The sequence below is a fragment of the Triticum dicoccoides genome, chromosome 2A (genome assembly GCF_002162155.2).
Source record: "Triticum dicoccoides isolate Atlit2015 ecotype Zavitan chromosome 2A, WEW_v2.0, whole genome shotgun sequence".
Classification (NCBI taxonomy): Eukaryota; Viridiplantae; Streptophyta; class Magnoliopsida; order Poales; family Poaceae; genus Triticum; species Triticum dicoccoides.
The window spans coordinates 410,075,587-410,079,168 of record NC_041382.1 but is presented as its reverse complement, the minus strand read 5'-3'; positions in this window follow the sequence as shown (position 1 = coordinate 410,079,168).

Here is a 3,582-nt window from a genome sequence, read left to right as displayed (position 1 = left end):
TCAACAATATTAAGGATACTGAAGCATACATATGTAGTTCCATCCATCCCACATCTCATCTCACAGGCCGGCACGATCCTGAAGCTTCTCCAGGTACTCGGTGTACGCGTCGTGCGCCACCCTGCGAGAATACTTCTGCTTGAAGGAGCCAACGGCCCGTCCTCTTGCATGCGCCAAAACACTTAGAGACATGTCATGAAGCTTCTGGTTGCAAAATGGGCATCCATAGCTGCCGTTCCAGGTCCTAATAGGCCTGATATGCATTCTCACATAAAAGCTCCCTCAGGATCTGCCTGTTGTACCTCCTCTGGACATCTTCATCCTCGTTGTCCACATCGTCAGACATCACCAATACAAATAGTAAAACAAATTTGGCATCAAATCAATGATTACATGCCCTAAAGTAGGATTAGGAATTTATGGCTATTTATTTATACATATCTAGAGATTATGGTTCGATTTTTAAACGTAGTCGTCTATGTACAGAACAATCTTGAAGAAAATAATGGCACAAACATATGTAGGTCATTAAAAATCAATTGTCAAGCCCTGGCTAGGAATTATTAGCACGAACACTAACCCTAGTCGGATTACTAGCAGAAATCATTTGCACAGATGAAACAACTAATCACTTATCACCTGTACCATTCAAACAATCAATACACTACATGGATCTAACGAAACTTACTCAGATTTCATGGATTGGGAGAACATAACCATAGAGATTTCTATTCCAAAAAGGGCGAGGCAGGAGTAACCAGAGAAACCCAATGATCTATTTGACACATAAATGGGTATAGATGACTAACCAGCTGCCCATCGTTGTCGGAGTCGTCGCCGGAGTGGTCGTCGGAGTCGTCGCCGGAGTGGTCGTCGGAGTCGGGGTGGAACTCCGCCTCCGGTTATGGAAGCTCGACGCCGTCGATGACGTTAGGGTGCAGCGATAACTCGCCGACGGTGACGGCAACCTCTGTCTCCATCTCCACGCCGTGCTCCAGTGCTTTAGCAGCCCCGGCGTCGCCACTCCCTCCGATGAGGCGCTTCGGTGGCATGCTCATACACTGACGGCTTTGAGGACTGACAGAGGCGTCGAGGATGCAAGCGGAGAAAGAGAATTGTGTGTATGGCGAGGATGGGGGGTGCGGCCGCTCAGGCGCACCATTAATATGGAGTAGTGGGAGTTGTGGGAGAGAGGCGGGCAGCGGTCAAAACAATGGCTCGCCTCCCGGTGAGCCTGCACACCAGACTGTTGGCATGCCTACAAAAGTTTCACACAGCTACTCGCACGCCTCCCGATGACACTGCGTAGCGAGCACGCCTCCGTCAATTCACACACCTGCACGCACGCCTCCCCGTGTGCCTACGCGCCAGACGCATCCCATCAACTCACGCCTGCTTGCGTGCCACACGGGTCGCGTGGCGGCATGTATATTGTTTTTCTATTTGGATGATTAATGATGTCGCTTTATTTCTTAACCGAAGCATGGCACGTATCCATTGTTGGTCTAATGCTCACGGTTCGAATAAATAATTTGTTTGGGATATTGGTTCCCAATTATTAATAATCTCCCATCTGTAATTAGATAAAGATTATGTCGGCATTCTGGGAACGGGGGTACCTGGACTTGCCTTCCGGCGGTCCAGGGTGTGGCTCCACCAGCTGCCTGGTACGGCCCATCTTCATCAGCAAACACTCAAGACCCTCGCGAGGCGGACGACACAAGACCTCCTCGGGGGCAGTCTCCCTAGGATGGCTCGCGAGGAGCGGAGAGATCAAGGCAAGGGGCACCTCGTGAGGTTTCTGTGACGTGAGCCATGACGACCAAGGCCAGGTGGGAGCCAGGCGAGCGCCGGCGGGCGCAGAGCGCCAGTTTCCTCTTTGATGCTAAAGAGGCAAGCGCAGGCGAGGAGTCTCGAGGCATCAGGCAAAGGTTTCCATATCGGTGCAATGATACCAAGACCACCAGGACAGCAGGACGGAGGGCATCATGGAGCCCACGATGCCGTCACCACCAAAGCCTTTGGCAGGCGAAGACCACCTTTTGTCAGGATAGCTTGTACTAGCTTCCCCCCTTCAAATTGTCCATTGTGGGATCCCTTCCTGCCTAATATTTGGGAAGAGGACCCGGGCCTCTATAAATAGGACTAGCCACCAACGTAGAGGTCATCTCATCCAATATGGAGAGGAACCAGACCATCCACACATAAACAAGCTCATCGAGCTTAAGAACGCCTCTCCTCAGGAGGTTGTTCTTCCCTTCTACTTGTTCATCCCCAGCCTACAAGGCAATCCACCACACCACACTGGAGTAGGGTATTACACCACAACGGTGGCCCGAACCAGTATAAACTCTTGTGTCTCTTGTTCCTCGGGTTCGGCGAGCTAGGCTTTGACATCGTTGCGAGAGTGTGAGCTAGGGGGAGAGAGATCTTCGTGCGCACCCCAGAGTTTGAACCTCAAGTGTTTTGCCGAAACCCATAATCCGACATTTGGCACGCCAGGTAGGGGTGCGCCGAAGTTCCATTCCTCCGTTGGCTCCGCCTCTCTGTCTGGTCCCCATGACCAGCGCTGCTCCTCTGACTGGATCGACGGGCGACCATGGCGGCGCCAGGGGGATCAGGGCTTTCACCCCCCACCTTGCGGCGGGTGCAGTGGTCGCACAAGTTCAAGCCAGAGAGCCCGCCTTGCTTCGACGGTGCAGCGGATCCGTCGGCCTTCCTGTTGGCATACGAGGAGGCCATCCTGGAAGCTGGAGGCGATGACAAGGTCATGGCCAACTGGTCCCCATGGCCCTCGCTGGTGCGACACGCACCTCGCTGCTCAACCTGCCAGGATCCTCTGTGTAACATCCCAATTTTCAATTTGGAATGTTATACATAGGTCATACATGCATATCATATTTTATTGCATTTTCGTTTCGCAATCCTCAAAATCCTAAGCATCTCAAGGACCCTCGGAGAGAGTTGGGGATTTCCCGGTTTTCATATTTGATTTTTATCAAATAATGAAATGAGGATTTTTGATTTTAATTATTTTTCTCCGAAAAATATTTCGTATTAAAGTATAAGAGAGGAGATCATATGACTTCTCCAAAATAATTGAAATATTGGAGGAAAAATTTTAAAATCATTTATTTGATTTTTATTTGGATTTTATTTGCATTAGAAAAATTGCATGTTTTCAAAATTTCATTTTAGGGCCAAGAAAATGTTCATCTCGTTCTAAATATTTTATTTAGACGGTGAAAATTTGTTTTGGTATTTTTAGATTTTTATTTTATTTTCTAGGATTTTTTTTCTGACGGCGAACTTGTTTAAAAAAAACTCCCCGCGGCCGACTGGGCCGAAGCCCAGCCGAGCCAGGCCGGCCCACCCGCGCCACTGCCTCCCTCGCCCGCGCCGCCGTGCCCGGCACGGAAGCCGAGGAGAGTCCGGCTCGGACTCCTCCCCCGGCGCCCCCTCTCCCAAGCAAGTCGCCGCCACCCCCCTCTTTAAAGCCCGCCGCTGAGCCCCCCACACCACCACGGCCGCCGCAGCTGCCGCCCCGCGCCGCCTGCCGCCGTCGCACCGCCCGCAGCCGCC